The 13,247-nt window shown below is 56.5% G+C and overlaps 4 pseudogenes; all 4 read right to left on the bottom strand.

The window, feature by feature from the left end:
- Positions 1–2,597: 2,597 nt before the first annotated feature.
- LOC129640787 (uncharacterized) lies at positions 2,598–2,717 on the bottom strand (annotated as a pseudogene).
- Positions 2,718–5,984: 3,267 nt separating this feature from the next.
- LOC129640779 (uncharacterized) lies at positions 5,985–6,104 on the bottom strand (annotated as a pseudogene).
- A 3,263-nt stretch (positions 6,105–9,367) lies between these two features.
- LOC129640835 (uncharacterized) lies at positions 9,368–9,487 on the bottom strand (annotated as a pseudogene).
- A 3,259-nt stretch (positions 9,488–12,746) lies between these two features.
- Positions 12,747–12,866, bottom strand: LOC129640824 (uncharacterized; annotated as a pseudogene).
- Between the last annotated feature and the right edge of the window lie 381 nt (positions 12,867–13,247).

Below are 13,247 nucleotides of genomic sequence, written 5' to 3'. Positions count from 1 at the left end.
GCACACAGACAGACAGACAGACAGACAGACACACACACACACACACACACACACACACGAGTGTGGTCTTTGGAAATACTTCTGTTCGTAGTTGCTGGGTTGAGCCCAACTCTTGTAGGACCCATGGAGTGCGGCCCATCAGGCTCCTCTGTCCGTGGCATTTCCCAGGCGAGAATACTGGAGTGGGTTGCCATTTCCTTCTCCAGGGGATCTTCCCGACCCAGGGATCAAACCCGAGTCTCCTGCGGGCGGATGCCTTGCCATCTGAACCAGCACATTGCGAATTCCCTAGGCAAAATACAAAGAAAAGAGCTCGTGTGCTACCAAGTGGAAAGATGATTGAAGAAACAGAAGGTGTCCTTTGTTGGTATCTTTGAATCTTTCTTTCGTTTTCGTTGATTTTTACTCTTAAGGCTACTTGAACAAGGCAAGAGAGAAACCCCAGAACTGAAAAGCAGTTGACTTTTTTGAAAGAAACCTGTGCAGGTTAAGCACTCTTCGTTTTTGAGAGATGGTGAAACTCAAAATCTTGATTCAACACATATGACTTTGGTGAACTTTATTTCAAATCTCCATGATGAACCCCTAAGGCGTCCAGGAAGAAAGAAGTAGAGCGGGAGACAAAAAGAGCAACCTTTCCCCTTGGCGCCATCCCAACCAGCTGCTTAGTTCCTTCATCTCATGGACTACCATCTGGGCTTATCTGGTTTGTCTGATTCTTGTTTCGGGGCCCGTTTCTAGTCACAAGGCTGTCAACAGTGGGGGGTGGGGTGGGGTGGGGGGGAAGCCCTTCTTTCCATTCCACATGAGACCCAGTGGACAATCCAGGCCCTGGCCACTGCATAGAGCGTGCAGCAACAATATCAACGGTGATGCTGGTTAACAACGCAGATTCCTGGAATCCACTCCGTTGGCTACTGAGTGTGTGCGGTGGTGGTCTGGAACCTATACCTGGAAGCTTTCTTGATGATTGCAAATGACACCAAAGTCCGAGGACGATGGAAGATCTTCACGTTTCTGCAAGAGCCACACACCTCCAGAAGGAACCACAAGACTTGCCTGACATGGTCAAGGTCTAAGTATTGGACTACACGTCGGAAGGTCTCCACCTTTGCTATGGAAGTCAAACGATCTTTCTTGGAAATGAAAATGGATCACACTGAACGTTCACATTCTTCTAGAGCATTTGAAAAGCCCTAAACTGTAGAAATCTGCTGTACGAGTTCCTTGAAAGCAAGAACCCATACTGATGGATATGTCTTAATGCCTTAGATTGTGCCTTGAATATAGCGTACACATGAACCCAGGAAAGGAAAGAATGGAATCGCCAAGTATACAAAGAGATCAAAAGTGCCGAGCCAAGTGACACCTTGAGGCGTCCAAGAACTTTTCTGTCTTTCACACACTAAGTAAATCCTGAGCACCTACGATGAGCTGGGAGGCATGTAATAAGTTTCTGGATCTAGAAGGCGGAGAGAAGCAGACACAGAGTTCCTGCTTTCACTGAGACGAATCTAATGATACATCACAGGCAGATCCTTTGAGAACTTGTCGAGGGGCCTCTACCCTCACCAAAACCTGGGTGTCAGGGAAGGCTTTTCAGAGTAACCATTGCGTTGAGGTCCATAGGTTGAACCTACGTAAACCAGGGTTGAGATGCAGGAAGAATTTCAGGCAGGGAAAACAGCATCCTGGAAGTCTACGTGACCAGGGAACCTTAGGACGTTCAAGAAATGAAAATGCCCTATGGGATGGAAGCCAAAGAGTGCAGAGGGCATTCCAGGGAAAAGACATCCGAGAAGAACGTGAGGAGCAGGCATGAAGGGAATTGGTCGTATCTTCAATATGATGGGAAAATACAAGAGCCGTTGGAGCAGGATGGTGACAGAATTGCATCTGCATTTCCAAACGGTCATCTTGCTCCACGTCACTAATGATTGGAGAGACTCAACTCCAAACGCCAAGGAGGGACCACTTCGCCCGAGTCCGATTGGGCCTCATTGCAATGTCTGTCCATAGCAGATGCTGGAGAAGCTGTGGAGCAAAGGGAACTCTCCTCCACGCTGAGTAGGAATGGGAGTTGGTACAGCCGGGATGGAAAAGAGTATGGAGGTTCGCGAAGGAACTAAAAGTAGAAGTAGCCTATGGTTCAGCAGTCCCACTCCCAGGCATAGATCCACCCCCAGTACAAGCCAACAAGCCAGATGCCCCGTTTGGGCACATCGATCTGTGCGCGCGCTCGCATGCGCATGCGCGATCGCCTGCGAGGCTGGGGGTGGGGCGGGGGCTGGGGCTCTGGCTGGAGTCGGTGCAAGCCCCGGGATTGCCTGAGGCAAGCCAAAGGAGCCCCAGAGGGAGACGGGACGGCCGGGCCGGTCGTCTGGTTTCCTGAAAGCCGAATGCGAATGCGGAGGGGCTCGCGGGCCGCGGGGAGGCAACCCAGGTCTGCAGCGGGAGTCGGGGCCCCGGCCACCCACTCACTCCCCCCGCCCCGGGAGGGGCTGGGGCTGCGGGGGTGGCGGGGGGGCGAGGGGGGTGTGGGTCCAAGAATTGGGACGCGGGGCGGGGGCTAAAGGACCTCTTCTGGTAGGCAAAAAAGCCTCCAGCACCCGGAATTCCCAGGTGGTCTCCCATCCAAGATACTAAACAGGCCCGACCCTGCTTAGCTTCCGAGATCAGACGAGATCGGGCGCCTTCAGGCCGGTAGGGCCGGAGACGGACGCGGCCGCCGCGGGGCGCCCTAAGAGCCTTGCGCTTCGCCTCCCTTTCGCTCTGACCTGCAGGTCGGGCCAACGGGCCGCCCCTCTCCTCGGGGGGCCGTGCTGTACTTGAGCCGCACGACCCGCGACCGCACTCCAGCCTGCTGACGCCGGCCCGGCCCCCGAACACCGCCAACACCAGACCAGCAACCGCCTGGCCGGGCCCGGGGGCCCGATGGGCTTCCAGGACCCCCCAGTGACCGGGAGGGCGTGCGTGCGTGCGCGCGGGGCCTGGGGGGTGGGCTGAGGGGTGCGGAGGTCTCGGCGCCCTCCCACCCCCGGCCACTCCAGACCCGGCCGCGCTGGCTGAGCGGGGCCTCCCCCCCCCCCCATCCCCTTCGCTGCTCAGGGCCGCGCGACCCCGGAGGTGTCGGTCTTCGGGGCCCGCCGCCTCCCGATCCCCGCGGCCCGGGGGCCTCTGAACCTCCTGCGGGCCTAGGCGCAGCGAATCTTGAGCGCCCAACTTGCCCGGCACCTGCCCGCTGCCCAAACCCACCGGGAGCCACGGAGGCGCGGTCGACCGGAGCGCCTCAGCCCCGCCCCTTTGCCCTACCGAGGCGCCCCCCTTGTCCCCACGCCGCCCGCCAAGCACCCGACCTTCCTGAGAGAGCAGACGAACCACAGGCAGGCACACAGACAGACAGACAGACAGACAGACACACACACACACACACACACACACACACGAGTGTGGTCTTTGGAAATACTTCTGTTCGTAGTTGCTGGGTTGAGCCCAACTCTTGTAGGACCCATGGAGTGCGGCCCATCAGGCTCCTCTGTCCGTGGCATTTCCCAGGCGAGAATACTGGAGTGGGTTGCCATTTCCTTCTCCAGGGGATCTTCCCGACCCAGGGATCAAACCCGAGTCTCCTGCGGGCGGATGCCTTGCCATCTGAACCAGCACATTGCGAATTCCCTAGGCAAAATACAAAGAAAAGAGCTCGTGTGCTACCAAGTGGAAAGATGATTGAAGAAACAGAAGGTGTCCTTTGTTGGTATCTTTGAATCTTTCTTTCGTTTTCGTTGATTTTTACTCTTAAGGCTACTTGAACAAGGCAAGAGAGAAACCCCAGAACTGAAAAGCAGTTGACTTTTTTGAAAGAAACCTGTGCAGGTTAAGCACTCTTCGTTTTTGAGAGATGGTGAAACTCAAAATCTTGATTCAACACATATGACTTTGGTGAACTTTATTTCAAATCTCCATGATGAACCCCTAAGGCGTCCAGGAAGAAAGAAGTAGAGCGGGAGACAAAAAGAGCAACCTTTCCCCTTGGCGCCATCCCAACCAGCTGCTTAGTTCCTTCATCTCATGGACTACCATCTGGGCTTATCTGGTTTGTCTGATTCTTGTTTCGGGGCCCGTTTCTAGTCACAAGGCTGTCAACAGTGGGGGGTGGGGTGGGGTGGGGGGGAAGCCCTTCTTTCCATTCCACATGAGACCCAGTGGACAATCCAGGCCCTGGCCACTGCATAGAGCGTGCAGCAACAATATCAACGGTGATGCTGGTTAACAACGCAGATTCCTGGAATCCACTCCGTTGGCTACTGAGTGTGTGCGGTGGTGGTCTGGAACCTATACCTGGAAGCTTTCTTGATGATTGCAAATGACACCAAAGTCCGAGGACGATGGAAGATCTTCACGTTTCTGCAAGAGCCACACACCTCCAGAAGGAACCACAAGACTTGCCTGACATGGTCAAGGTCTAAGTATTGGACTACACGTCGGAAGGTCTCCACCTTTGCTATGGAAGTCAAACGATCTTTCTTGGAAATGAAAATGGATCACACTGAACGTTCACATTCTTCTAGAGCATTTGAAAAGCCCTAAACTGTAGAAATCTGCTGTACGAGTTCCTTGAAAGCAAGAACCCATACTGATGGATATGTCTTAATGCCTTAGATTGTGCCTTGAATATAGCGTACACATGAACCCAGGAAAGGAAAGAATGGAATCGCCAAGTATACAAAGAGATCAAAAGTGCCGAGCCAAGTGACACCTTGAGGCGTCCAAGAACTTTTCTGTCTTTCACACACTAAGTAAATCCTGAGCACCTACGATGAGCTGGGAGGCATGTAATAAGTTTCTGGATCTAGAAGGCGGAGAGAAGCAGACACAGAGTTCCTGCTTTCACTGAGACGAATCTAATGATACATCACAGGCAGATCCTTTGAGAACTTGTCGAGGGGCCTCTACCCTCACCAAAACCTGGGTGTCAGGGAAGGCTTTTCAGAGTAACCATTGCGTTGAGGTCCATAGGTTGAACCTACGTAAACCAGGGTTGAGATGCAGGAAGAATTTCAGGCAGGGAAAACAGCATCCTGGAAGTCTACGTGACCAGGGAACCTTAGGACGTTCAAGAAATGAAAATGCCCTATGGGATGGAAGCCAAAGAGTGCAGAGGGCATTCCAGGGAAAAGACATCCGAGAAGAACGTGAGGAGCAGGCATGAAGGGAATTGGTCGTATCTTCAATATGATGGGAAAATACAAGAGCCGTTGGAGCAGGATGGTGACAGAATTGCATCTGCATTTCCAAACGGTCATCTTGCTCCACGTCACTAATGATTGGAGAGACTCAACTCCAAACGCCAAGGAGGGACCACTTCGCCCGAGTCCGATTGGGCCTCATTGCAATGTCTGTCCATAGCAGATGCTGGAGAAGCTGTGGAGCAAAGGGAACTCTCCTCCACGCTGAGTAGGAATGGGAGTTGGTACAGCCGGGATGGAAAAGAGTATGGAGGTTCGCGAAGGAACTAAAAGTAGAAGTAGCCTATGGTTCAGCAGTCCCACTCCCAGGCATAGATCCACCCCCAGTACAAGCCAACAAGCCAGATGCCCCGTTTGGGCACATCGATCTGTGCGCGCGCTCGCATGCGCATGCGCGATCGCCTGCGAGGCTGGGGGTGGGGCGGGGGCTGGGGCTCTGGCTGGAGTCGGTGCAAGCCCCGGGATTGCCTGAGGCAAGCCAAAGGAGCCCCAGAGGGAGACGGGACGGCCGGGCCGGTCGTCTGGTTTCCTGAAAGCCGAATGCGAATGCGGAGGGGCTCGCGGGCCGCGGGGAGGCAACCCAGGTCTGCAGCGGGAGTCGGGGCCCCGGCCACCCACTCACTCCCCCCGCCCCGGGAGGGGCTGGGGCTGCGGGGGTGGCGGGGGGGCGAGGGGGGTGTGGGTCCAAGAATTGGGACGCGGGGCGGGGGCTAAAGGACCTCTTCTGGTAGGCAAAAAAGCCTCCAGCACCCGGAATTCCCAGGTGGTCTCCCATCCAAGATACTAAACAGGCCCGACCCTGCTTAGCTTCCGAGATCAGACGAGATCGGGCGCCTTCAGGCCGGTAGGGCCGGAGACGGACGCGGCCGCCGCGGGGCGCCCTAAGAGCCTTGCGCTTCGCCTCCCTTTCGCTCTGACCTGCAGGTCGGGCCAACGGGCCGCCCCTCTCCTCGGGGGGCCGTGCTGTACTTGAGCCGCACGACCCGCGACCGCACTCCAGCCTGCTGACGCCGGCCCGGCCCCCGAACACCGCCAACACCAGACCAGCAACCGCCTGGCCGGGCCCGGGGGCCCGATGGGCTTCCAGGACCCCCCAGTGACCGGGAGGGCGTGCGTGCGTGCGCGCGGGGCCTGGGGGGTGGGCTGAGGGGTGCGGAGGTCTCGGCGCCCTCCCACCCCCGGCCACTCCAGACCCGGCCGCGCTGGCTGAGCGGGGCCTCCCCCCCCCCCCATCCCCTTCGCTGCTCAGGGCCGCGCGACCCCGGAGGTGTCGGTCTTCGGGGCCCGCCGCCTCCCGATCCCCGCGGCCCGGGGGCCTCTGAACCTCCTGCGGGCCTAGGCGCAGCGAATCTTGAGCGCCCAACTTGCCCGGCACCTGCCCGCTGCCCAAACCCACCGGGAGCCACGGAGGCGCGGTCGACCGGAGCGCCTCAGCCCCGCCCCTTTGCCCTACCGAGGCGCCCCCCTTGTCCCCACGCCGCCCGCCAAGCACCCGACCTTCCTGAGAGAGCAGACGAACCACAGGCAGGCACACAGACAGACAGACAGACAGACAGACACACACACACACACACACACACACACACGAGTGTGGTCTTTGGAAATACTTCTGTTCGTAGTTGCTGGGTTGAGCCCAACTCTTGTAGGACCCATGGAGTGCGGCCCATCAGGCTCCTCTGTCCGTGGCATTTCCCAGGCGAGAATACTGGAGTGGGTTGCCATTTCCTTCTCCAGGGGATCTTCCCGACCCAGGGATCAAACCCGAGTCTCCTGCGGGCGGATGCCTTGCCATCTGAACCAGCACATTGCGAATTCCCTAGGCAAAATACAAAGAAAAGAGCTCGTGTGCTACCAAGTGGAAAGATGATTGAAGAAACAGAAGGTGTCCTTTGTTGGTATCTTTGAATCTTTCTTTCGTTTTCGTTGATTTTTACTCTTAAGGCTACTTGAACAAGGCAAGAGAGAAACCCCAGAACTGAAAAGCAGTTGACTTTTTTGAAAGAAACCTGTGCAGGTTAAGCACTCTTCGTTTTTGAGAGATGGTGAAACTCAAAATCTTGATTCAACACATATGACTTTGGTGAACTTTATTTCAAATCTCCATGATGAACCCCTAAGGCGTCCAGGAAGAAAGAAGTAGAGCGGGAGACAAAAAGAGCAACCTTTCCCCTTGGCGCCATCCCAACCAGCTGCTTAGTTCCTTCATCTCATGGACTACCATCTGGGCTTATCTGGTTTGTCTGATTCTTGTTTCGGGGCCCGTTTCTAGTCACAAGGCTGTCAACAGTGGGGGGTGGGGTGGGGTGGGGGGGAAGCCCTTCTTTCCATTCCACATGAGACCCAGTGGACAATCCAGGCCCTGGCCACTGCATAGAGCGTGCAGCAACAATATCAACGGTGATGCTGGTTAACAACGCAGATTCCTGGAATCCACTCCGTTGGCTACTGAGTGTGTGCGGTGGTGGTCTGGAACCTATACCTGGAAGCTTTCTTGATGATTGCAAATGACACCAAAGTCCGAGGACGATGGAAGATCTTCACGTTTCTGCAAGAGCCACACACCTCCAGAAGGAACCACAAGACTTGCCTGACATGGTCAAGGTCTAAGTATTGGACTACACGTCGGAAGGTCTCCACCTTTGCTATGGAAGTCAAACGATCTTTCTTGGAAATGAAAATGGATCAGAACGTTCACATTCTTCTAGAGCATTTGAAAAGCCCTAAACTGTAGAAATCTGCTGTACGAGTTCCTTGAAAGCAAGAACCCATACTGATGGATATGTCTTAATGCCTTAGATTGTGCCTTGAATATAGCGTACACATGAACCCAGGAAAGGAAAGAATGGAATCGCCAAGTATACAAAGAGATCAAAAGTGCCGAGCCAAGTGACACCTTGAGGCGTCCAAGAACTTTTCTGTCTTTCACACACTAAGTAAATCCTGAGCACCTACGATGAGCTGGGAGGCATGTAATAAGTTTCTGGATCTAGAAGGCGGAGAGAAGCAGACACAGAGTTCCTGCTTTCACTGAGACGAATCTAATGATACATCACAGGCAGATCCTTTGAGAACTTGTCGAGGGGCCTCTACCCTCACCAAAACCTGGGTGTCAGGGAAGGCTTTTCAGAGTAACCATTGCGTTGAGGTCCATAGGTTGAACCTACGTAAACCAGGGTTGAGATGCAGGAAGAATTTCAGGCAGGGAAAACAGCATCCTGGAAGTCTACGTGACCAGGGAACCTTAGGACGTTCAAGAAATGAAAATGCCCTATGGGATGGAAGCCAAAGAGTGCAGAGGGCATTCCAGGGAAAAGACATCCGAGAAGAACGTGAGGAGCAGGCATGAAGGGAATTGGTCGTATCTTCAATATGATGGGAAAATACAAGAGCCGTTGGAGCAGGATGGTGACAGAATTGCATCTGCATTTCCAAACGGTCATCTTGCTCCACGTCACTAATGATTGGAGAGACTCAACTCCAAACGCCAAGGAGGGACCACTTCGCCCGAGTCCGATTGGGCCTCATTGCAATGTCTGTCCATAGCAGATGCTGGAGAAGCTGTGGAGCAAAGGGAACTCTCCTCCACGCTGAGTAGGAATGGGAGTTGGTACAGCCGGGATGGAAAAGAGTATGGAGGTTCGCGAAGGAACTAAAAGTAGAAGTAGCCTATGGTTCAGCAGTCCCACTCCCAGGCATAGATCCACCCCCAGTACAAGCCAACAAGCCAGATGCCCCGTTTGGGCACATCGATCTGTGCGCGCGCTCGCATGCGCATGCGCGATCGCCTGCGAGGCTGGGGGTGGGGCGGGGGCTGGGGCTCTGGCTGGAGTCGGTGCAAGCCCCGGGATTGCCTGAGGCAAGCCAAAGGAGCCCCAGAGGGAGACGGGACGGCCGGGCCGGTCGTCTGGTTTCCTGAAAGCCGAATGCGAATGCGGAGGGGCTCGCGGGCCGCGGGGAGGCAACCCAGGTCTGCAGCGGGAGTCGGGGCCCCGGCCACCCACTCACTCCCCCCGCCCCGGGAGGGGCTGGGGCTGCGGGGGTGGCGGGGGGGCGAGGGGGGTGTGGGTCCAAGAATTGGGACGCGGGGCGGGGGCTAAAGGACCTCTTCTGGTAGGCAAAAAAGCCTCCAGCACCCGGAATTCCCAGGTGGTCTCCCATCCAAGATACTAAACAGGCCCGACCCTGCTTAGCTTCCGAGATCAGACGAGATCGGGCGCCTTCAGGCCGGTAGGGCCGGAGACGGACGCGGCCGCCGCGGGGCGCCCTAAGAGCCTTGCGCTTCGCCTCCCTTTCGCTCTGACCTGCAGGTCGGGCCAACGGGCCGCCCCTCTCCTCGGGGGGCCGTGCTGTACTTGAGCCGCACGACCCGCGACCGCACTCCAGCCTGCTGACGCCGGCCCGGCCCCCGAACACCGCCAACACCAGACCAGCAACCGCCTGGCCGGGCCCGGGGGCCCGATGGGCTTCCAGGACCCCCCAGTGACCGGGAGGGCGTGCGTGCGTGCGCGCGGGGCCTGGGGGGTGGGCTGAGGGGTGCGGAGGTCTCGGCGCCCTCCCACCCCCGGCCACTCCAGACCCGGCCGCGCTGGCTGAGCGGGGCCTCCCCCCCCCCCATCCCCTTCGCTGCTCAGGGCCGCGCGACCCCGGAGGTGTCGGTCTTCGGGGCCCGCCGCCTCCCGATCCCCGCGGCCCGGGGGCCTCTGAACCTCCTGCGGGCCTAGGCGCAGCGAATCTTGAGCGCCCAACTTGCCCGGCACCTGCCCGCTGCCCAAACCCACCGGGAGCCACGGAGGCGCGGTCGACCGGAGCGCCTCAGCCCCGCCCCTTTGCCCTACCGAGGCGCCCCCCTTGTCCCCACGCCGCCCGCCAAGCACCCGAACTTCCTGAGAGAGCAGACGAACCACAGGCAGGCACACAGACAGACAGACAGACAGACAGACACACACACACACACACACACACACACGAGTGTGGTCTTTGGAAATACTTCTGTTCGTAGTTGCTGGGTTGAGCCCAACTCTTGTAGGACCCATGGAGTGCGGCCCATCAGGCTCCTCTGTCCGTGGCATTTCCCAGGCGAGAATACTGGAGTGGGTTGCCATTACCTTCTCCAGGGGATCTTCCCGACCCAGGGATCAAACCCGAGTCTCCTGCGGGCTGATGCCTTGCCATCTGAACCAGCACATTGCGAATTCCCTAGGCAAAATACAAAGAAAAGAGCTCGTGTGCTACTAAGTGGAAAGATGATTGAAGAAACAGAAGGTGTCCTTTGTTGGTATCTTTGAATCTTTCTTTAGTTTTCGTTCATTTTTACTCTTAAGGCTACTTGAACAAGGCAAGAGAGAAACCCCAGAACTGAAAAGCAGTTGACTTTTTTGAAAGAAACCTGTGCAGGTTAAGCACTCTTCGTTTTTGAGAGATGGTGAAACGCAAAATCTTGATTCAACACATATGACTTTGGTGAACTTTATTTCAAATCTCCATGATGAACCCCTAAGGCGTCCAGGAAGAAAGAAGTAGAGCGGGAGACAAAAAGAGCAACCTTTCCCCTTGGCGCCATCCCAACCAGCTGCTTAGTTCCTTCATCTCATGGACTACCATCTGGGCTTATCTGGTTTGTCTGATTCTTGTTTCGGGGCCCGTTTCTAGTCACAAGGCTGTCAACAGTGGGGGGTGGGGTGGGGTGGGGGGGAAGCCCTTCTTTCCATTCCACATGAGACCCAGTGGACAATCCAGGCCCTGGCCACTGCATAGAGCGTGCAGCAACAATATCAACGGTGATGCTGGTTAACAACGCAGATTCCTGGAATCCACTCCGTTGGCTACTGAGTGTGTGCGGTGGTGGTCTGGAACCTATACCTGGAAGCTTTCTTGATGATTGCAAATGACACCAAAGTCCGAGGACGATGGAAGATCTTCACGTTTCTGCAAGAGCCACACACCTCCAGAAGGAACCACAAGACTTGCCTGACATGGTCAAGGTCTAAGTATTGGACTACACGTCGGAAGGTCTCCACCTTTGCTATGGAAGTCAAACGATCTTTCTTGGAAATGAAAATGGATCACACTGAACGTTCACATTCTTCTAGAGCATTTGAAAAGCCCTAAACTGTAGAAATCTGCTGTACGAGTTCCTTGAAAGCAAGAACCCATACTGATGGATATGTCTTAATGCCTTAGATTGTGCCTTGAATATAGCGTACACATGAACCCAGGAAAGGAAAGAATGGAATCGCCAAATATACAAAGAGATCAAAAGTGCCGAGCCAAGTGACACCTTGAGGCGTCCAAGAACTTTTCTGTCTTTCACACACTAAGTAAATCCTGAGCACCTACGATGAGCTGGGAGGCATGTAATAAGTTTCTGGATCTAGAAGGCGGAGAGAAGCAGACACAGAGTTCCTGCTTTCACTGAGACGAATCTAATGATACATCACAGGCAGATCCTTTGAGAACTTGTCGAGGGGCCTCTACCCTCACCAAAACCTGGGTGTCAGGGAAGGCTTTTCAGAGTAACCATTGCGTTGAGGTCCATAGGTTGAACCTACGTAAACCAGGGTTGAGATGCAGGAAGAATTTCAGGCAGGGAAAACAGCATCCTGGAAGTCTACGTGACCAGGGAACCTTAGGACGTTCAAGAAATGAAAATGCCCTATGGGATGGAAGCCAAAGAGTGCAGAGGGCATTCCAGGGAAAAGACATCCGAGAAGAACGTGAGGAGCAGGCATGAAGGGAATTGGTCGTATCTTCAATATGATGGGAAAATACAAGAGCCGTTGGAGCAGGATGGTGACAGAATTGCATCTGCATTTCCAAACGGTCATCTTGCTCCACGTCACTAATGATTGGAGAGACTCAACTCCAAACGCCAAGGAGGGACCACTTCGCCCGAGTCCGATTGGGCCTCATTGCAATGTCTGTCCATAGCAGATGCTGGAGAAGCTGTGGAGCAAAGGGAACTCTCCTCCACGCTGAGTAGGAATGGGAGTTGGTACAGCCGGGATGGAAAAGAGTATGGAGGTTCGCGAAGGAACTAAAAGTAGAAGTAGCCTATGGTTCAGCAGTCCCACTCCCAGGCATAGATCCACCCCCAGTACAAGCCAACAAGCCAGATGCCCCGTTTGGGCACATCGATCTGTGCGCGCGCTCGCATGCGCATGCGCGATCGCCTGCGAGGCTGGGGGTGGGGCGGGGGCTGGGGCTCTGGCTGGAGTCGGTGCAAGCCCCGGGATTGCCTGAGGCAAGCCAAAGGAGCCCCAGAGGGAGACGGGACGGCCGGTCGTCTGGTTTCCTGAAAGCCGAATGCGAATGCGGAGGGGCTCGCGGGCCGCGGGGAGGCAACCCAGGTCTGCAGCGGGAGTCGGGGCCCCGGCCACCCACTCACTCCCCCCGCCCCGGGAGGGGCTGGGGCTGCGGGGGTGGCGGGGGGGCGAGGGGGGTGTGGGTCCAAGAATTGGGACGCGGGGCGGGGGCTAAAGGACCTCTTCTGGTAGGCAAAAAAGCCTCCAGCACCCGGAATTCCCAGGTGGTCTCCCATCCAAGATACTAAACAGGCCCGACCCTGCTTAGCTTCCGAGATCAGACGAGATCGGGCGCCTTCAGGCCGGTAGGGCCGGAGACGGACGCGGCCGCCGCGGGGCGCCCTAAGAGCCTTGCGCTTCGCCTCCCTTTCGCTCTGACCTGCAGGTCGGGCCAACGGGCCGCCCCTCTCCTCGGGGGGCCGTGCTGTACTTGAGCCGCACGACCCGCGACCGCACTCCAGCCTGCTGACGCCGGCCCGGCCCCCGAACACCGCCAACACCAGACCAGCAACCGCCTGGCCGGGCCCGGGGGCCCGATGGGCTTCCAGGACCCCCCAGTGACCGGGAGGGCGTGCGTGCGTGCGCGCGGGGCCTGGGGGGTGGGCTGAGGGGTGCGGAGGTCTCGGCGCCCTCCCACCCCCGGCCACTCCAGACCCGGCCGCGCTGGCTGAGCGGGGCCTCCCCCCCCCCCATCCCCTTC

Source organism: Bubalus kerabau, unplaced genomic scaffold, assembly GCF_029407905.1.
Source record: "Bubalus kerabau isolate K-KA32 ecotype Philippines breed swamp buffalo unplaced genomic scaffold, PCC_UOA_SB_1v2 scaffold_40, whole genome shotgun sequence".
NCBI classification, from domain to species: Eukaryota; Metazoa; Chordata; class Mammalia; order Artiodactyla; family Bovidae; genus Bubalus; species Bubalus kerabau.
The sequence above is the reverse complement of the archived record's forward strand: the minus strand, read 5'-3'. Positions and strand labels throughout refer to the sequence as shown.